Source organism: Equus caballus, chromosome 27 (assembly GCF_041296265.1).
Source record: "Equus caballus isolate H_3958 breed thoroughbred chromosome 27, TB-T2T, whole genome shotgun sequence".
NCBI lineage: Eukaryota > Metazoa > Chordata > Mammalia > Perissodactyla > Equidae > Equus > Equus caballus.
In genome coordinates, this window is record NC_091710.1 from 17,669,458 (window position 1) to 17,691,623 (window position 22,166).

At 46.1% G+C, this 22,166-nt stretch overlaps 1 pseudogene; it reads left to right on the forward strand.

Annotated features, from left to right (window-relative positions):
- The first annotated feature begins 19,973 nt into the window (after window positions 1-19,973).
- LOC138920987 (zinc finger protein 658B-like) lies at window positions 19,974-21,454 on the forward strand (annotated as a pseudogene).
- Window positions 21,455-22,166: the final 712 nt, after the last annotated feature.

Below are 22,166 nucleotides of genomic sequence, written 5' to 3' on the forward strand. Positions count from 1 at the left end.
CTTTTGCTCCCCCTGAAATTTCTTAAGTATAATTAACTGAGGGCAGAAGAGCTGGTAGAATCCTCAGCAGAGAGGCGAAGGGCAGAGAATCCAGCCTGGGGAAACAAGTGTTAGCATTACAGTCAGTCGGGGGTCAGTCTCATTCCACAATTTAACAAATATTTATTGAGCTCCACTCTGAGCCAGGAACCGTTCTATGGGCTGTGCAGACATACCCGCCTTTATGTGAAGGAAAGAATGTGTGGAAAACTAAACTAGAGCTACCAGTTGCAAGCATCAATGGCTGAATTTCAGCAACATAATGTTTGGTGAAAGAAGGAAATATAACATTTGTAAAGTTCAAACCAAGCAGAAGTAATATTTAGATAAACATACATATATGATAAAATGCTATACAAAAAAGTAGAAGAATGAGAGAAAAAATCAAGAATCAGATTGTGACCTTTAGGGAGTGGGGAGGGTAGGACACTGGAGGACAAAGAAAGGGAATGAGGAGGAGTACAGAGACACCTCAATGATTTCTCAAGTGGGGGTAGGTTCACATATATATGTTTCTTTTCTTCCATATTCATGATGTTCATAACAGATATCCTGTACTAGATTCACTGTAAAACATTTTTTGAATAAACAAGAAAAGAAGTGTGCTTGTACATTCCTTTTCATTATCTGTTGGGAACCAGGAACGGATTTACTCAAACTTTAAGAACCTTGAATCACACACACACACACGCAAGCAAAATAAACAAATAACAACAAAAACTCAACACACATATCTTGGGGCGAGATCAGACATTAAAAGCTATTCAATGGACCAACAAGATCTCATGGATACCCGAAGTAGAAAGCACAGTGGGGAAGGCAGAGGTTGGGGAATTTAGCCAGGGGAATGATGATGAGATGAAATACACCACTTTCTTTGACTCAGCCTCAGCCTAGAGAGTATTGCAAACCACTGAACAAGCACTGTCGTCCGGCTCGGCAGCGTACACAGTCCACGCATGTTAGTGGGTATGAAGTGTCAACAAAACACAGTAGAAAGTGTGGATCCCATCGGTCTAGATGAGGAGGCTGAGGGGGACTGGAAGAAGGTGGAGGCAGATGCACCAATACATCTCTGTTGATCGATGAGCAGAGAATACTTGTGCCCTTTGCTGAGCCTTTGATTCGGGAAAACTGGTGATTCAGAGGACTCTGGTGAGTTTTTCACTGAGGGGCCACCCCAAAGTCTTCCTGCAGGTAGGGCCAGCTCATTCCATTTAAGCTCCTGGTCAAGGGGCTGGAACTTTACAAAATAGCAGTGGCATCTGGAAATGGCAAGTTTAGCCTTCTCAGGCTGCATGATGCCTCCACATATGGGACTCCAGTGGGGTAGCCCTGAACAATGTCCTAGCCAGAGAAAGGTCACTGCCAGCTAATTTTCATCCTTTGACAAGGTCAAACAAAGAGAAACCGGGGTTTACAATCCCTGTGAACATTAATATTGGGAGCCAAAAGCTGGGCTTGAACCATAGAACTTCTCCCCAAGAGGCTCAAGTGGACATTTGCTGCCTTGGCTGTCCAGGATTGCTTTCTTCTCGAACAACAGCTAGAGTTTATTCTGGAGAACTAAACTCTCCTTTCAGTCCACGTATATCATGTGAGGCTCCATGCCTGGCACTGGGGGCAGAACCTTACTGTGGCCTGGCAATCATACCCAGAACACCCCAGCAATACTTTGGGAGTGTGTATATGTGTGTGTTTGGGCGGGGGAGGGTGGTGACCAGGTGGGTCCAATCAGAATGAATCCAAGGAGTTGAACTGGGAGTTGTTAAGTCTAGAAGAGCTCTCTTTTTGGCTAAACTTGAACCTGGGAAGATGTACCATTGAAGCTACTGAGAGACATCTTGCCATTTCATAAAGGCTGAAAATGATGTGAATAGGAAGACTAATAGAGTCTGGGGCACTGTACAGTCAATTAGTGGTGACCTGAGTTTGGAGTGTGGTAGCTGACAGGAAAATCACCAGTGCCTGTGGAAATGGTCAATCAGAAGCAGCTAAATTCAGAAAGATGAAATAAGCTGTCATCAGGTAGTTGCAACTTTACTCCTGAGCTGGGCACCAACTATCCCTCCCTTCCCATCACCACCTGGTAGTACCCCAGTCAACCATTATCTTTCCTCTTTGCTGGTTGCATTTTCCTAGTTTTGCGTCTGTGATTTCCTCAATCTTTAACTAGCTGTAGTCTGTTAGAAAGACTATCTTTCTTCCATTGAACAGCTGTTACGCCTTTGTCAAAAATCAGTTGGGCATATTTGTTGAGACTATTTCTGGGTTCTTTTTCAGTTCCACTGATCTGTGTCTATCCCTCTGCAAATACTACAGTCTTGGTTACTGTAGCTGTATGATAAGTTGTGAAACCAGGTAGACTGATGGCTCCCATCAGTCATCTTTTTCAAAATTCTTTTAGCTATTTTAGTTCCTTTGTCTTCCCATATAAATCTTAGAATTATTTTGCCTATAGCTACAAAAGAATCTTCCTGTATTTTGATTTTGTTACCTGTCTATGTCAGTTTGGAGAGAATTGACATCTTTACTGTGTTCCAATTCAAGAACATCATATATCTCTCCACTTATTTAGCTCTTTGATTTCTTTTATCAGTCTTGCGTAGTTTTTGGCATACAAGTCTTGGATATGTTTTGTTAGATTTACACCTAAGTCTTTAATTTTTATTAGTGATTGTAACTGTATTTTTAATATTGGGGTCCAGGAGTTCATTACTAGTACACAGAAATATACTGACTTTTATATGTTTCTTTTCTACCCTATGACATTGCTGAACTCAATAATCACTTCTAGGAAGAATTACTTTTTAATAACTTCTTGTGGTATAAGGCCCGAAATTAAGATTCAATATTACGAGCTGTCTTGACACCTGATAAATCAAGGGGACTTCAAATGGCCTAACTGCAATTCCCCACTCCTCTGCCCCGTCTTCTCCCACACATAAGGTCCCCTGGCCAAACAACCCTTCTCATCACATGGACCAGACGCAGTGCCTGCTTGTTCCTGACCTCAGGCTTCAGTTCCCTATCACAGAATCGTTCCAACAAGCCCATCACACCCTCCTGTGGGAACCAGGGCTCACCTCATCCTCTTGTTACCACAGAGTCCCCACAAAACATGATTTTGCTGAGTTTGGCAGTGGGGATGGAATATGCATCTTGATCAGAGTGGAACAGGTTTGGAGTACTTTAAGAGTATGTTATATAGTCAACCAGTGAATGATTGAGGACATTAGAACCATCAAAGGGCCAACTAGATAAACAGCAAATAGCTCTTGTGATTTTACTCAGTGTGGCCTGACATTCTAGGTATTGTGGGGGGTAATGAGAGGGTAATTCAGACACATTTTCCCCTTCCTTCAGAGCACGTGTGAATCTCTGAAGTTGTCTGACTCATTTATTTCTTTGTTTCTCGTCACCTGAGGACAGAGGCCTTATCTACTTTGTTTATCAGAGTATCTACAGTAGCTGGAACATCAATACAATGTGGTGTTTGTATTGGTTAGCTCTCGCTGGGGGATAAACTACCCCAAAACTTAGGGGTCTCAAACAACAACTCCTTATTTTGTCCATGATTTGGATCAGCTAGGCAGTTCTTCTTATCTGCATGAACTCAGCACATCTCTTCCGGGCTCTGTATCCCACGCATCCATGGTCGGCTGTAGGCTGGCTGCTGGTTGGATAATCTAGGGAAGTCTTTGTCACATGCTATGTGTCTGGCAGGCTGTTGGTCAGGGCAACAGAAGCAAATGGGCCACATGCCTCTCGTCATCCTCTTGGGCTTCTTCACAGGACTGTTACTTTTGATAGCTCAGAATGCATTAGCGAAAAAAAGGGATTTTTAACTCTCTGGTCTTTTATCTATCTTCTTTACAAGGGCAGCAAGAGACAGCATGCCCAGCCTGCAAGTGATTTTCAACTCTCTCTCTCAGGTCCATTTTCCATAATCCCATTGAACAAACTAAGCCACTGGTCCAAGGCCAGATTCAAGGCGATGGAGAAACACACCCCACCTCTTGCTAGGAGGAGCTCCAAAGTCACATTGCAGAGGGGCATGGGCACAGGATAGACAGAATTTGCAGCCATTTTGGCACTCTTATTGTACTGCTCAATATATATATACACATAAGTTGAATATATTTCATTGAAAGAACTGCATCTGGGAAGGCTGGCCTAGTTGGACCACATCTCTCTTCCCTGCCCTCCTCCCAAGTATATACAGCAGAGGCTTTTGGCCCCCACATAAAAATCCAAGCTGTGCAGGCTAAAGAAAGTGACCTGCTTACATGCAGATACCTCCTCATTTGAGTGTAGGACCATGAATGGGAAGCAAAGCAGAGTTTGAGGAAACTCTGGAACATCCAGCAGGCACCTTAATGAAAAAGGAGAGGCAACACAGCTTTTCTCAAGAAGGAACATATCAAGATAATTCACTGCTCAAGTCAAGTCCTCCCTTTTTTGACTTGCCCTCCATGGCCCGCCGACCCCCACAACTCTGAAATGTCGTTTTCCAGTTATGTCACCACACCCACCAGTACAGGCTCATCCAGGGAGAGGTTTCTTGGCAAAGAGATCCACGCAAATCCAAATGGAACTCCCACTACTCAACAGCCTAGATCTTCATTCACAAACATGAACTAACAGCCATGTGAAGAAAATAAATCACATACACGAGTCACATTAAGATTAACAAGTAAAATAATTGTGTTTTTAGGAAATAAAGATCATTCAAGAAGCAAAACAATTTAAAAGAATAAATGACTCTAGTGAGATTGGAAAGATGGCACATACAAAGAAGTAAGAACAGACTGCTGCTGCAAAAAAGGAGCAATCAGAGGACAAAAATGAGTACCTGGGAATTAAAAATATGTTTGGAACTAAAAAAATTCAGTGGACAGACTGAAGAAGAGAATGGGGTTGGTTAACAACCATTTCAGAATCTTGCAGAACTTAACCAAAGGCGAAATAAGGGAATATATAAGAGAGAAATATGAAGCAGCACTGATGTCTGCCCTTTCTTTTATCGGGGTTCTGGAGGCAGAGAACAGAGGTAATAAAAGGGAAGAAAATTCAGTGATCTCCTAGAAGATAATTTCCGTGAGACACATGCTAGCTGGGTTTCTGAAGCCCCTTTCATATGGGCACTAATCCCATTCTGGAGGGCTCTGCCCTCATGACGTAATCATCTCCCAAAGGCCCCACCTCCTAATATCATCACATTGGCCGTTAGGATTTAACATAGGAATTGTGGGGAGACACAACATTTAGACCACAGCAATGGATCCACAGAGAATGGTGTCATGAATTTTGCTTGATCATCTGGGAATACTGCACAAAGGAGGAGCTATTTCTGTTCCACTGTGAAGGATAAATATGAATTCCCACTACAAGGCAAGGCATTTCAGGCAGAAGGAAGAGTATATGAGCAGAGAAGTAGAAAGGTCTGAAATTTCCTGACAGGTTTGGAGAAAGAGATCAATAGTCTAGTATGGTGAGAGTTTGAGATCTATGGCAGGAAGTGAATACACGTGAATCTGAAAAGATAGGATGGTGCCAGAATGTAAAGAGCTCACATGCTATTCTGAGAGGCTTTTCTACCTGACACTATATATAGTTGGGCACCCTTGGAGGGTTTTATGAAGCAGAGCAACATAATCACAACCTGCTTAGCTCAGAGTCATGAGGATAGAAAGCTGGTGCCTTCTGATGAGCCATTCCCCAGACTCACCTAGCTGTGAAAACTCAAGAGGAGATGCAGAATTTCAATAGCACTAGAAACCAGGAATATTCCACCATGACCTGCTAGTAAACCAGAAGAACTTCCATGAGTTAAAACTTTAAAGCCTATAGGTAGAATGGCGGAAACATTCATGGTGAAATATTTCAAGAAATCTTACAAGCTTAGACTAAAGTGAAGAAATTCAAATCTCCCTCAGTGTGGAAACTATTTAGTAGAGGATTCAGTCTTTTAACACCCTCATCCAGCATCAGTCGTGAGCTGAAATGTGCATGTGGAAGGAAAGGAGCTGTGGGGTGGCCATGGGGAAGTTGTAGGCTTTTAGTCATGAACGCAGAAACAGCCCATCCAGAAATAAGTTTGAAATACTGTAGAAAGACAATAAGGTAGTGGTATCTCAATATCTCTTCTTAAACATCAGGCTATTATTACAAAGAATAAGTCACTTTTTTACACTAGAAATTTCAATGATAATTGGCTATTTTAAATTGGAAATCTGGCTCAAGGCTGTGCACATCACCGAGTTCTCCAACTTCAGAGCAGGAAGAAGGAACAGATTACAAAACAATCTGATGGGAACAAGGTAGAAATTACATATAACAACTAGGAAAAGGCTGTCCATTTCTTGTTCCTTGATGAATACACCGAAGTGGAAATCAGAGCAACATATATCTCAGCCATGTATCTTAGTCTCATTTTGTTTTCAGGACTGTATAACATGAAGAGAGAAATTGTAAGCTGAAGAGTCAGGAGAAGAGTCTTTGAAAGAGTTCTATTAGAGGAAAGAGAAGCATACTTTAGAAAGCTTCCGTTGTGTCCGTGTTCTCAATAAAATTCAGGAAACTGTTTGCCCTATGAAACAAGAAATTAAAACTTATGTGATAAGTTGAGCAATTGAGCTGTAAAAGGTGAGGTTGGCAGGATAGAAATAGATAAATAGAAAAAGAGGAAATATTTTGAAAAGAATAAAATTTCTCTTGAGATTAAATGTAGCTTAGAAAAAAGAAAGATCAGAATTTATACTATGGGGAATTAAATCAATAACGTTGAAGCCATTCTTGAGAAACTCTTTCACAAAGCAGGGGATAAAGGAAAAGAGATAAAATAATGACTGACTAGATTCCAGAGGTGGAAAAAGCTTTTCAATATAAGAATGATTGGCACGTCTGAGGGAGAGAGCAGAGCAGATGGCAAAAACAGTATTTAAAGACATGTCAGAAAAAACTTTCCAGAATTTAAGGAAGGCCCCAATCATCAGAAGGAGTACATCATATACAAGGCAAAATTAATGAGAAAAAATGATACCATAACACATATTGAGAAAGCGTTTGAATTTAAAGAATAAATAAAACTTTCTAGACATCTAGGAAGAAAAAGAAAAAAGGTCATATTGGAATTAGACTGCTCATCTGAAATTCTAGAAGACAATAGAGCAATGTGTGTGGATAGAGATGAGGGGCAAAATTATGTGAGATAAGCATTCGATACCCAGACAATCTCTCACCCATGAGCGAAGACAAAAGAACAAAATATTTACATTAATGTGCAAAGACTCCCAAGATACACTATTCCATCTAGCAACAATACTAGAAACACAGTTAAAAGATGAGTCAGACTCAGAAAAAATATGAGCAACACGTAAAATAGACAAATGGTTAATATCCACACTGAAGAAGGAGCTCCCAAACCCAACTAAGAAATTGCTAAGGGGTAGGAATAAATAATTTACTGAGAAATAAATACAGATGACCAATAGGCAGCAAGGACACAATCCATCAATTAAAAGTGAAACTGGCATCGAAATACCATCGGATCAAGAAAACAACAGGAAGAACATCACGTGTGGGAAAGGCCTGGGAAAATCGATACCGGGAAGAACTCTGGGAGAGCCTTCAGGGTCTGGAAGATCAAGACAGCTCCCTGAGTCCAAAACTCTCCACAGTCATACAATCGACCTCCTCCAAATCATACAGTCAACAAGGAGAACCAACGAAGCCACATAGAAGCAAGCCTGTAGCGTCACAAGATGGCCAAGATGACCACAACCTTCAAATGACCTGCAAGTTCAGAAAGAAATGCCAACTTCCAGCCCAGCTCCGACCACGACTGAAAGCCTTTGGCAGAGTGGAGGATTGCAAGGTTTAAGACTCCATGGAAAGGACAAGGTCATGGGGGAATCAGATAAAACACATCAAACCACCCTCAAAAGAGGAAGTCCAACACTACCTGCTGAAATACGCAACACAGGCGAAGGACTCGGTAGTGCTGGGCACTGGCCACGAGCACGCTGCTGCAAGGGGAAAGGCTCTGGAGGTGTCAGCCTTGGAGAAGCACTGCTTCCAAGGGAGAACCAGAAATTGGCAAAAGAGGCGGTGCTCCTCCGAGACGGGGCCATAAGGAAAGAGGATGGAAGGAAAGAAAAAAGGAATAGGAAGGATTTTGCATAAAGGAAAGAGAAACAAAATATACTCCTTAATTCCCAATTGCGTTATGTTTAAAGAAACTGCGCTTCACCATCCTGACAGAAGTGGGCTCTCTCACACTAGGAACCCTGTCCATACAACATCCAGGAACAGGAAAAAAAAAATTCCATACAAAGTTACTGTAAGAAGAAAACAAACTGAATCATAACATTTCAGTCGTTCAAAATTTCTCCTCTGCTCCTCCAAAAACATGAAGGAGAAAAAATACAGCACAACACTCCACATTTAATTATTTCAAACACGCACTGGAAGATGTTAAAAAAGGAAAACAAACATCTAGAATTAGAAAGCCACATATTAAGGCAGAAACGGACACAGCACAGAAATACCGTGAGATCCGATCAATTTCTTTTGAAAGACAACAACAAATAAACTAAAACTAGAAGGTGCCTTAATCCCTTACAAGAGGGAGAGCTGCACTCCTCAGAACCCATCGAGACCAACGTTACTCTCTTCTTCACGTCTGTGCTTCCAGTAAGACTTGGTTCCAAGGAGCCAAGACCACGTGTGCCCCTTCAGTGCGAGACTCCCGGGCACCGCATCCCCGGGCTGGCCCCGTGCCCAGCACACACCGCACGTTCAATGAATGTGAGTGCACGAAGAGAACCCTCGCTGCGCGCACCCCACAGCTGTCGCGCGACCTGACGGGCACCTCTTGGCGCACAAGCCTATTCCTCAGATACAGGCCCGGCTCGCCTTGCCTCCCACTAGCCCCCAGGCCCACGCCCCACGCCCCCAGGCACCTCTCCCAGATGGAATCATCTTCGCAGGCGCCCTGGTCGTCTGTGTCGGGTGAGGAGGAAGACCCCGAGCTCAAGGAGGGCCTCATCAGGCTAGCGGCCATGGCTGTGGAGGGCCCGGGCTGCCGTGCCCACCGGGGACACGGAGCGGCGTCCACGGACGCCGGGGGAACGGACAAGCCTGGCCCGGGAGAGAGCAGCACAGCGCGGCCGTACTCTGCTGGGCTCGGCTCTGGGCAGGCAGGCACGGCTCACGGACGCCTCCCAAGACGGTGGCCCAGCAGCGGCGTGCTCCTTGGCGCCGCGGCCCAGATGCTCCCAGGCCATTGCTCCGCCCCCTCTGGCAGTGGACTGTGGACAGGGACACCCTCCTGGCAGAACTCCTGGGGCCCCGTCCACAAGTTTCTGACCTTCGCGGAGCGGGAAGGTGCACTGACAGGCACGTAGGGTCCCCGCTACGCTTGCTCTCAGGGAACTGCAGCCTCGGGTTCCTCCAGAGGCCGCGGAGATTCTTACGGCTGACCAAGAACTTTTAGACAGAAAAGCATGAAACAGTATGTCTGAATTACAACTGAGCTGATGACCACCAAGGCAATGCAGAGAGTGTCATGAGGACATATAACAGGGGCAAGATCTTGACTGCAGGTGTCAGAAAGGCCTCCTTGAGGGATCCATATCTGAGAGAAACCAAAAAACCCTGGAGTCATCTTTGACTCCTCAGTCTCCCCGACATCTAGTCTGTCAGCACATAATATCAGCTCATTTGCTCTTCAAAATGGACCCAGAATCTGACGGACTCTCAGAACTTGCTATGCTACCATCCTGATCCAAGCCACAGCATCTCTGACTTGGAATATTCCAGTACCACTCACTCATCTCCCTTTTCTAGCCTTGTCTCCTACAGTCTATTCTCCACAGAGAAGCTGACGTGATCCTGTGAAAACTCAAGTCACGTCACCTCCTTCTCCAGTTCAAAATCCTCCAATGGTGCCTACCTCAGAGGAAAAGTTAGGGCCTTACAAGAGCCTGCAGCACCACGGCCCACGGCCACCCAGATTCCATCTGCTACTCTTCTCCATCTCACTCAGGCTGGCCTTGTGGCTCCTGGAACAGGGGAGGCCAGCTCCTGCCTCAGGGCCTTTCTGCTCTCTGTTCTCTCTGCCTGGACACCGTTACCCCATATATCCACAGGACTCACTCCCTCACCCTCCACAAGTCTTTCCCCAGCTTTAACTTCATTGGGGCCTTCCCTGGCCATCCCATCTCAAGTCACAACTCCTTCCAACACTCCTACTGCATCTGTCACCACCTGACATGCCAAATATTTTCCTTATTGTCTTTCTGGCTGTCTCCCTCCTGGAATAAATGCTGCCTAAGAGCTCCAGTTTTGTCTGTTTTGTTCACTTCTGTATCCATGCTAGAACACTGTCTCCAGAAACTGAGTAGGCACTCAAAAAAGAGTGTTGAGTGGCTGCCTCCATCTGAGAGATGACGTGGAACCACTGCGGCAGGGAGGGTGGGAGAAAGCATTGCGGGCAGAGGGAACAGTGTGCTGACAGGCACCAAGGGAGGCAGGAACAGGGCACATTTGAAGAACAGAAAGGATCCCTTAGGGAAGGGGGCGTGGTGTGAAGGGAGGCTGGAGAAGTAGGACAGAGCAGGCAGGGCTGTGGAGACCACATAAGGAACTTTGGTCTATTTACAACAGCCACAAGAAGCTAGTAAACTAGAGAGTGACAGGATAAAATATGCCCTTTACAAACCTCTGGATTCACTATGAGATATGGGTTTGGAGGAGGGAACAGTGACTGGGGTCCAGTCACCAGACTAGTGCCATAGCTCAGCCCACAGGTGACCTTAGCTTGGACTGAGATGGCGGAAGCAGAGGTGGAGAAAAGGAGGTAGATTCCAGAAATATCGAACAAATAAAATCAACAGGTCTGGGTGACTGATCACATAAGGTGCTACACCAAAGGGCAGTTCCAAGCTGACTCCTACATTTGGTACTTGGGAACTGAATGAACAACAGCCCCATTCACTGGGTTTTGGGGTGGGGTAACAAGGAGGAGAACACGCGAAGATGATGCGAGAGCACAGTTTTGGAAATCATGAATTTGAGATCATTCTGAGACATCCTAACGGATCTTCCCAACTGGCAGTGGGTATCCAGGTGGCATGATCAGATGATGAAAGGTGTGGTGTGTCATGCAATGTCCTGTAGGTTTTTACCTCATGGCTGATGGGGCATCAAAGGTTGTAACTGACAAAGTGATAGGATAAGATTTGTGATTCTGCTAAATCACCCTGGCCACAGCATGATCACTGGGGTGGGGGAGGGGGTTAGACCAGAAGCAGGTCCAACACCAAGGACGCGGTGCAATAGAGCAGGTGAGAGAACAGACCTGAGCAAGGGCTGCAGCAGTGGGCAAGGGAAAGAGCACAGACCTTCCCTCTGTCACCACCCCATCTCCCCCACAGCTGCTGGGATCTTTCTACAACACACCCCAGATCATGTCAGTTCTTCCACTTAAAACCCCTCACGACCTTCCATTAGCCTTGAGACCTTCTACATCTCATTCTCCCACAACCTCAATGGAATTCTCTCTTGCCACCCATTCCCCCACCCGATGTCAACGTCTCCTAACACACTATTCTGCTTCAATCTGCATCCTGTTTAGCTCATGCTGTTTTCTCCTGCCTGGCAAACACCTATTTACCTTTTTAAAACTCACTTCCTCCTCTGTGAAAAGAAGAAAAGCAGTGCTGACATCCAGAAGCTGGTCCGGTACCATGAGCCAGGCTTTCCTGTTGTTAGAAGCTGGCCTCGTGCTCACACAAGCCATGCTGTTCACCTGTTGGACACAAACTTCTCACAGACACCAGCACAAGGTCACGCTGCAACAGGGATGACGTGAGACAAAAGAAGACCACTTCATCATTTTGCCTAAACAGACAAACACAAGGCCGTCGTGCCATCCAGAAAATACCAAACATCCCTCTCTCCTGCCTGAAGTGAGCAACTGTGGCTTCTTTATGAATTACGGCGTTTGTCTCACTCTAGTCACAACTCCTCCTAGAAAGGATTGATTGAGCTATACGATCACAGAATTGTCCCTGCCTCCTCTCAGCACCCAGTCCAGAGCAAATCCCTGCTTCCTTGAACCTTCCCCAAACTATCCAACCAAAGCCCAAATCCTGTAAGTTCTTTCTAACGCCCTCATCCTGATAGGTTCCAGAGTTCCCTATGATGTGAGGCCTCCCTCATTACAAAGAGTAATTAAACCCAACTGGTTTACCTACTGATGTGTTTCTGGTGGTCTTTGCTGGAGGACATTGCAACTCTAGCAGTAGGATAGGTTGGTTAAGTTTCTTGGAGGAAGTGAATGGAGTTCCAATCTGAAGGCTTCTATTTTCTATGTGAAGCATACTCAAAACATCACCCATATTATCTTGAGAATGAAGGGTTGGGGGGAGTAAATCAGAAGTTTGTGTAAAACGTCTGAATTATATATTCTGGAGCATGGGAGAGTGACTTGACAAGAGAATCCTACTAGAATGGTCAGGCTCTGTGAAGGCACAGGGGAGGTGGGGTGACATGAACTCAAAGTAGTACCCAGCTGCCCCACTCTGAGTCCTAGCTCCAGTACTCAAGACAAAAATGGGTAGTTTGGTTTTGGGTTTACTGGGACTGAAGGGCAAGGGAGAGGAAGGCATTGCCAAGAGAATTAATCATGGATGGACTATGAAGTCCAAGCTCAACTGAGAGGTAAGAGCATAGAGGAAGCATCTAAAGGATAGAGTACACCATGGAGGGCCTGAGGAAAAATATGCTGAGGGCCTAGCTGAATTAAGTGACCAAGCAAGCTGGAAAGAAGAGATCAGGGCTGGAGGGTGCTGCACTGCTCATTTGTGAGGTGGTGCAGCATCAGGATGCAAATCCAGGGTATTATGGTGGGAATGGGGACAGGGGGATGAGAAGAGGTCAGCAGTACAGATGAGGTATTGAAGAAAATGAGTACCCCGTGTGCAGGCTCAGTCCTCCGCATGCACACTAAAGTCAACTAGGATGACAGCAAGAATTGAGGCAGAGAGGAAAGCTGTGGGCCAGGCGATCAATTCTTCAATGAAATAGGGGACTAATTAGGTAGAAAAGAGTAATGAGGAGGAGAGGATGATCCAGCTGGGGACTATGGATATCAAAGAAATGGTGTGGGAGGACAAAGAGCAGAGAGGACATAAATCTTGTACCCCCTAATCCTGAGATCTGCAGACACCACTTGACGGGGCTTCAAGAAAAGGATATTCCACAGGCAGGGCCAGGGCCAAGGCAAAGAGAGGGAGGGAAGGGCTAAGAGGCTGAGGAAATAGAGGAGGCTGGCGATTATGGAGTGGTAATTTCAAGGACACTGTGAGGCTTTGGGGGGGTCATTGTTAAAAAAAATTAAGAGTGGAGAGCTGACTTAGGGTCTCAGCATGATGGGAAGATAAGGAGACGAGATAATGGGGAGTGGGGAGAATTTAGCTATCATGGTAAGCACTCAACAGATATCTGCTGAAACAAGTGGAATTATTAGGCATAAATCTAGTGTATCCAATCTGAAGAGTCCTAACTATCAGACTGTAGGAGTGACAGCACGAGGTCATGATGATGATGATGGTGATGGTGATGGCGATGATGATGGTTTGAGGATGATGGGGGTGGTGGTCATGACAATAACTACCAAACTTGAACACCTACTGTGTGCCAAGTACTGTTGGAAGCACTCCACATTTAATCCTCACAACCCCCATGAGACAGATGACCTCAATAGGGTTCCCAGATGGGCTCTGTACCAAAGGAGGGAGAAAATGAAAACAGAAGTAACAGAAGTGTAGAAGTGGCGGATCTTGTCAAGATGGCGGTGTAAGCAGAGTCTGAACTCATCTCCTCCCATGAATGCAACCAGGTTACAATTATTTTTGGAAAAATTACCCTGTATAGACAACTGAAAACTGGATAAAAAGAACCCCCACAACAAGGGACAGTCCTGACAAAGGCAGAAGGGCCAGAAATTGCAGCTGGAGAGAAAAAAGTCACCTTTGGGAGCAGTGGAGTTTCTCAGCTGACCAGGAGGGAGCCACACTAGGGTATGCAGCCCTCCCTGGAGGGGTGAGGTCCAAAGCAGGGGCCAATACTACTAAAAGCATCCTTTAGACTCAGCACAACTGAGACGAGGGTCTTAGTATCTGGCTTCGCTGGCTATTAACTGCAGCAGGGAATACCCCCAGAAAAGCTATCAGATGAAAACTGAAAAGAGTCGGGTCTTAAAGGGCCCATGCACAAACTCACCCATCTCAGCAAATTAAAATCACCAGAGAGAAGGCTGACAGTCCTTTGGTGAAAAGAGACTCACCTGGTGGGCTCTGGGGGCATCTCGGTGAAAGGAGAGACCTCTCCTGAGACTGAGACATTGGTGGGGGCTATTGTTCTGACATGGCCCAGGCATGCTAACTCAGACTCCAGCAGACACCACTGAGGTTCTTCCCCTGGCCTGTTAGCCCAGGGGGCTGCCACACCCACTAGAGCACAGATCTAATCCAGTTCAGCCAGGGCAGGCAGGTGGCCCTAGGGACCTGCCCCACCCAAACAGCAAGCCCTCAGGCTACTTGTCAGCCTGCATTGGCTGAGTGTCTTGATCCCCTACAGGCAAAAATCTGTTGTGTTTCTATATGCTAACAACGAAGTAGCAGAAAGAGAAATTAAGAATACAATCCCATTTACAATTGCAACAAAAATAATAAAATACTTAGGAATAAACTTAACCAAAGAGGTGAAAGATCTGTACACCGAAAACTGTAAAACATTGTTGGAAGAAATCAAAGAAGACACAAAGAAATGGAAAGATATTCTGTGCTCTTGGATTGGAAGAATTAACATAGTTAAAATGTCCATACTTCCTAAAGCAATCTACAGATTCAACGCAATCCCTGTCAAAGTTCCAGCATTTTTTACAGAAATAGAACAAAGAATCCTGAAATTTATATGGAAGACCAAAAGACCCCAAATAGCCAAAGGATTCCTGAGAAAAAAGAACAAAGCTGGAGGTATCACACTCCCTGATTTCAACATATACTAAGAAGCTCTAGTAACCAAAACAGCATGGTACTGGCACAAAAACAGACACACAGATCAATGGAATGGAACGGAGAGCCCAGAAATAAACCCATACGTTTATGGACAGCTAATATTCGACAAAGGAGCCAAGAGCATACAATAGAGCAAGGAGAATCTCTTCAATAAGTGGTGTTGGGAAAACCGGAGAGCCACATGCAAAAGAATGAAAGTAGACCATTAACTTACACCATGCACAAAAATCAACTCAAAATGAATTAAACAGGATCCTTGGCCCCGGGGCGAAGGACAGAGAATGCAGCCTGGGGAACCAAGCGTCACTGTTAACAGTCAGTCCGGGCTCAGTTCCATTCAACAAATGTTGACTGAGCGCTGATTCATGGCGGGAACTGTGCTGTGGGCTTTGCACACATGCTCGCCTTTGTTGTGAAGCAGGGAATGTGCGGAAAACTAGGGAGCGGTGAAAATGGACTAGAGCTACCGGTTACAAGCATCAGGGGCTGAATTTCAGGAACAGCATATTCGGTGAAAGAAAGAAATAGGACAATCTGGTAAAGTTCAAACCAAGCAACAATAACGTCGCTCAGAGAAACATACATCCATGGAGGAAAAATACTACACAGAAAAGGAAAGGAATGAGGATCTGTCACCTTGAGGAAGTGGGGAGGGTAGGACACTGGCCGACCGAAGAATGGGAATGGGGAAGGAGTACAGAACACCCCAGTGATTTCTCCAGTTGGTCTCTGCTCACTTGTGTTTGTTTCACAATCGTGCATAATGAAGATGTTCACAACGCATTTTGTACTGGACTTACGGTAAAATATTTTCTAAATAAATAAAAGAAGCATGGTTGTGTATTTCATTTCCAATTGGGCACCAGGGAAACCACAGACTTGGACCTGCAGAACCTTAGATCGTGCGCACACGCAAGCAAAACGACCAACCAACCAACCAACCAACCACAACAAATTAAACGTCGGACCCAAACCCATGCAACGTCTACAAGAAAACATAGGCAGTATGCCCTTTGACATCAGTCTTAGCAGACTATGTTCAAGTACCACGTCTGACTGGGCAATGGAAACAAAACACAAAATGAACAAATGGGACTACATCAAAGTCAAAAACATCTTCTGCACGGCAAAGGAAACCATCCACAAGACCAAAACAAAACCTAACAACCGGGACAAGATACTTGCAAACCATATATTGGATAAGGGGTTAATATCCAAACGACAGAAAGAACTCCTACATCTCAACAACAACAAAAAATCAACAACCCAATTAAAAAGACGGGCCAAAAGATCTGAGCAGTGATTTCTCCACAGAAGAGACAGGGATAGCCAACAGGCCTATGGAAAGGTGCTCAACATCATTAGCGATCAGAGAAATGCAAGTCAAAACTGCAAGGAGACGTCACCTTCCTCTGGTCAGCATAGCTCTAATTAACAAGACCGGAGACAAGTGTTGGGGAGGATGTGGAGAGAAGGGAACTCTCCCACACTGCTGGTGGGAGTGCAGACTGGTGCAGCCACTATGGAAAGCAGTATGGAGTAGCCTCAGAAAACTAAGAATACATCTACCACATAGATGATCCAGCTAGCCCACTGCTGGGTATTCATCCAAAGAACTTGAAAACACCAATGCAGAAAGACACACGCACCCCTAGGTTCACCGCAGCGTTATTCACAACAGCCAACACTTGGAAGCAACCTAGGTGCCCATCAAGGGAAGAACGGATAAAGAAGATGTGGTATGTATACACAATGGAATACTACTCAGCCCTAAGAAATGATGAGATCCGGCCATTTGTGACAACGTGGATGGACCCTGAGGGTACTATGTGAAGTGACATAAATCAGAGGGAGAAAGCCAAACACCGTGTGATCTCACTCATAAGTAGAAGTTAAAAACAATGACAAACACACACAGAGCAACGGAGATTGGATTGGTGGTTACCAGAGGGGAAGGGGGGAGGGGAGAGAGCAAAAGGGGCGATGAGGCTCACATGTGAGGTGATGGACTATAATTAGTTTTCGGGTGGTGAACACGATGTAATCTACACAGAATTCGAAAGACATTCCAACGGACATCTGAAAGCTGTATGATGTTAGAATCCACTGTTGCCGCAACAAAATAAAATAAAATAAAATAAAGAAGTGTAGGAGCCTCAAGAGGCTAACAGGCTTTTGAAAAGTTATTCTAGGGATTTTTATGGCTTAGCTCAGGGCGGCAGACACCAGCCCGAGACACAGCTGTGGCATAGCCACTAACTTCAACTAAATTATATTCCGACTGGAGGGAAATCAAAACTACTGTAATCATAATTGATTGAAGGCTTCGCTTTGTGCCATATCCTGTGCTAACCGCTTTGCACCAACTGTCTCATGTAATCCTCACATCCGAACGGCAGGTTACCGTTATTCTCCCCATTTTAAGGGTGAGGAGGTGGAAGCAGAAAGCTGGCAATCTGCCTGGAATTCACATAAGGATTCTCTAGGTAATGACATGACTTTTGGACAAGATTTAAAGGTTTAACACATTACAGTGAAGATGCGGATCACACTATCACAGAATGTGAAGAACACTGAGTCCTGCAAACTGTATTAAAACACTAATTATGGATCCTCACAATCTCTTGCCCTGTTTTCTCAGAAGAGGGAAAACCCAGTGTGAAACACCGTTGAGGAGATGTCTGCAGAGGAGGACTATGTCTGGTCTTTAAAGCCGGGAACTATCCCAGTACATTCTGAGTCAGTGGGTCCAGAGCAGGCCTTGAGCGTCTCTGTTCTTTTCAAAAGCCCCACAGGCTACGCTTCCGTGCCCTTGGAGTTGGGAAGTACAGTCATGCCCTACATCGGGACGTGTCAGTCAACAACGGGGGTCCCATCAGATTAGTCCCATATGGCCTAGGTGTGTAGGAGGCTCTGCCATCTAGGTTTAGGAAGTCCGTGGTGTTTGCACAGTCTCGAGATTGCCTGACCATGACACACTCCTCAGAACTTATCCCCACTGTGAAGCAAAGCACGACTGTACTGCCTTAGATCCTCCACGGTTCCAGAGCCTGCACTGCTTACATGACTGCACACGCAGAGGGCACGGTGTCTGAGGCAGAGAGCAGCTGGAATCACAAAAGCTCTCGACAGAGAGTCAAGGAAAGGCGTGCTCTGCTTACACGGCTCTCTACTTTTCTCTGGGTCTGAACCATTTCATAGCTAATCTGCTTTTTTTAACCGAGCACCTTTGCCAAAAACAAAAAAAATAAAAAAAGCAAAAAAATAAAAAACGCGCCCGGCAAATACTAAACAAACCAATATAAACGATACATATGAAATAAGCCTAACCCTACTAGGCTACTGAAAAGGCTTTTATTTCCCTGGGATAATTTGGACAGCATTAGATTGTTTTACCAAGAGCAGCCAAGTGGAGGGAGATTTTTTCTGATTCCACAGTGCTGCAGATGCGGTCAGTAGCAACTGCAAGCTGGAAAGGAAACAATGTTGGCTGTAATCCATTCCAGTTCACACGTTTCACCAGGGACAGCCTCCAAGCCTTTACTACTTATGTCTGCGTTTATCCATTTCTTGAATCAACCACTACTAACGCCTACTAAAGGCCAGACGCTGCTCTAAGTACTTTACGGATATGAAATATCCTCTCACCTTTACACTCACCTATGGAGTGTGTATTATAATCATCCCCGTTTTACAGATCAGGAAACCGACACACAGAATGGTCCAGTAACTTGCCCAAGTTCACACAGCCCGTAGGTGGCAGAGCTAGGACCCATTTGACAGAGTCTGGCTGCAGAGTCCACGTTCCGAATCACCACGCTTGGTCTCCAAAAACCTAGAGAAAGCGCCAGCCTCAATCGAAAAGTTCTGTTTTCCCCACCCTACAGTCCCTACGCGGCGGCCCCAGTCTCCAGGGCATTCTTTCAGCTCCTCTGACAGGCCATACTCCTCCCTTGCCCTGTCCCAACACTCTCCCGCACAAGTCCTCCTTTTCTTTTAGGCATCTGCTCTCAGCTTCAACGTCACTGCCTAAGTCACAAAGTCTAACAGGAAATGCTGTCTTTCTCGACACTCAACACAAAATTGCTTTCACGTATCTCCTAGGTAATCAGTTGCCGCCTATCTGTCCTTTCCAACCAGGCTGTGAGGTCCAGTATGTCAAACACCCTGTCAGTCTTGCTGCTCAAGTGTGCAGACCACTGAACACGCGCCGACCAGAGGAAAGGAAGGACTTGTCCCAAAGTCAGCTCTCCAGACTTTCTGTGGAAGGAGGGAACGAACGGAGCACCCTCGCGCCTCACGCTTTCTTTGCCGTGCTTTCAAGTGCGGGACACATACCTGTGCTCACAACGCTCCCCTGACAGCCCCCACTGCACCCCTAACAGGTAGACTTCCACACCGTCAAGGGCTTTGGAAAGCACTGGCTCTGCACGCAAATATGATGTGGCCCTCGACAGGCCACTTCCCCTGAACCGGCCTGAGCACAACAGGCTTCATGAAAACCCCAACGGAACGTATCCTCTCAAAGAGGGAGACCTGCACTCCTCAGAACGCATGGAGACCAGTGTCGTTAGCGACTTCGCGTCTGTCCTTCCAAGAAGCCAAGACCACGGGTGCCACTTCAGCGCCCGACTCCCGGGCACCGCACCCCCAGGCTGGCCCCGTGCCCGGCACACACCGCCCGTTCCACGAACGCCTGAAGCGCACGAAGAGACCCCCTCGCTCCCCGCGCCGCACAGCTGTCCCGCCACCTGACGGGCACCTCTCGGCGCACAAGCCTATTCCTCAGGGACACGCTCGCCTCCCACCAGCCCCCAGGCCCACGCCCCCAGGTACCTCTCCCAGATGGAATCATCTTCGCGGGCGCCCTGGTCGTCCGGGTCCGGCGAGCGGGAAGAGCGCGAGCTGAAGGAGGGCCTCCTCAGGCTAGCGGCCGTGGCTGTGGAGGGCCCGGGCTGCTGTGCCCACCGGGGACACGGAGCGGCGTCCACGGACGCCGGGGGAACGGACCAGCGAGCCCGGCCCGCGAGAGAGCAGCAGAGCGCGGCCGGACTCCGCCGGGCTCGGCTCTGGGCAGGCAGGCGCAGATCGCCCACGCCTCCCAGGACGGCGGCCCAGCAGCCGCGCGCTCCTCGCGCGCGCGCGCGTGCCCGCCGCCCAGACGCTCCCCGGCCGCTGCCCCGCCCCCCCTCCGGCGGTGGACTGCCCACAGGGACAGGGACACCCTCCTGGGAGAACTCCTGGGGCCCCGCCCACACGCTGCTTAGGACCTCATGAATGTCAGGAGTGTAGGAAAGCTTTTGCCAATACTTCAACCCTCAGAGCACATCAGAGAACTCACACAGGGGAAAAACCCTATAAGTGTAATCAATGTGGGAGGTCTGTTGCTGACAATTCAACCCTCAGAGCACATCGCAGAATTCACACAGGTGAGAAACCCTATGAATGTAACGACTGTGAGAAAACTTTTGCCCGTATTTCAGCCCTCAGAGTACATCAGAGAATTCACACTGGTGAGAATCCCTATGAGTGTAATGAATGTGGAAAAGCTTTTTCCCAGAAGACACACTTCCGTTCACATCAGAGAATTCACACAGGCAGGAAACGCTATGAATGTACTGATTGTGGGAAAACCTTCTCCCAGAAATCATACCTCAGTGGTCATGAGAGAATTCACAAAGGAGAAAAACCTTATAATTGTAATGAATGTGGGAAAGCTTTTGTCTATAAGGCAGCTCTCATAGTCCATCAAAGAATTCACACAGGAGAGAGACCCTATGAATGTAATGAATGTAGGAAAACTTTCTCCCAAAAGGCACACCTCAGTGCACATCAAAGAACTCACACAGGGGAGAAACCTTATGAATGTAGTGAATGTGGGAAAACTTTCTCCCAAGGAATACATCTCACTGCACATCAGAGAACTCACACGGGAGAAACTGTACGAACGTAACAAATGTGGGAAAACTTTCTTCAGAAGTCATGTTAACTGTACATCACAAGATTCACATGAGCGAGAAACCCTATGAATGTAATGAATGTGGGAAAGCTTTTACTGAAAATTCAGTCCTCAACACCAAAGAATACACAGGGGAAGAACTCTATGAATGTAATTACTTTGGGGAAACTTTTGCCAATAATTCAGCCCTTGGAGCACATCAGAGAATTCAGATGGGAGACACTCTGTGAATGTAATGAATGGGAAAACTTTCTCCCAGAAGTTGCACCTTAGTGCACATCAAAGAATTCACACAGGGGAGAAACCCTATGAATGTAATGAATGTGGGAAAGCTTTTGCCCAAAATTCAGCCCTCAGAGTACACCAAAGAATTCACACGGGGGAAAAACCCTGTGAAATGCCTGTGGGAAAACTTTTGTCCGTAAGGCAGCTCTTAGAGTACATCATACAAGAATGCACACCAGAGGGAAAGCCCTTATGTGTAGTGAATTTGGGAAGTCCTAAAGGAACTCATACATTATTAGATAGGTAACACAATGAAGAAGCTCATGTCACATAGACTAGCATATTTCCCTTAACTATTTCCTTTTCCTCTGGGCCCATAGCTTGTTTAAATTTCCCACTCCTTCATCCAGGTGGGGCTGGTCATGGAATATGATGCTACTACATTTAAGCTAAGTCTGGACTTGAAAGTCACCTACATTCTTCCTGTCCTGTGTTATACCAGAATGGAGAGACTTCCACACAGACTTGGGTGCTGTATTTTGAACATGGTAGAGCACAAGGTGAAAGAATTTAGAGTCTGAATAACTGGGTGAAACGGAATTCTCCACTAACAGATCTTCACCAGTTGGCTTTTATTAAAAATTTTTTTTTAGGCAAGATATCAACTTGTGCTCTGTTGAGTTCTTACAGGTTTTGGTCTGTTGATTGAATGCAATAGCTTAGCCAACACTGTTAGAGGGGGATGAAAGCCTGTGAATATAATAAATGTGAGAAGACCAATAAGAATTCAGCCTGTCTATGTACATGAGAGACTTCACATGAGGAAGAAAACTTCTGTCAATATCTCGAATAGT